Below are 575 nucleotides of genomic sequence, written 5' to 3' on the forward strand. Positions count from 1 at the left end.
CACCTGCACTCAGGCCTGTGGTCCTAATCATCCTCTATGCGGACCTGCTGGGTAAAGCCACGAGGAACCCGAAAACGGGCTCCCACACCATTTCAATTAATTATCCTTAGTCAAGGCAATCTTCCCATTATGCTTGGCTCTCAAATGTCCTCCAAAGACTTCGTTTCCAGTCTGTGGTGCTAATGGGAAGTGGTACAACCTTTAGGAGGTGGAGCTTGATGGATGGAAAAAGTGAGACCATAGAGAGCATGCCCTTGAGGGTGATTTGCCCCTCCTCTCCCTCTTTGCTTCCCAGCTGCCATGCAGGGAGCAGCTCTGCTCTGCCACAGGTGTCCTGCAGTGGTGCTCTGTCTTACCACAGACCCAAAGCCCAACTACCATGGAATGAGAGCTCTGAAGCCAGGAGCTGAAACCACCCTTTCTCCCTCGTGTTAATAAGCTGAGTAGCTGTGGTTTGTCACAGGCACAGAAAACTAAATATCCCTTAAAGCTAAGTGTGAGGGTTTCGAAGCCTCTACCTTTTAATAAGATCGAGCACAAGCTGGATGACCACAAGCTGTCTACCTTGGAGCCTT

This window comes from Peromyscus eremicus, chromosome 14, assembly GCF_949786415.1.
Source record: "Peromyscus eremicus chromosome 14, PerEre_H2_v1, whole genome shotgun sequence".
Lineage (NCBI taxonomy): Eukaryota > Metazoa > Chordata > Mammalia > Rodentia > Cricetidae > Peromyscus > Peromyscus eremicus.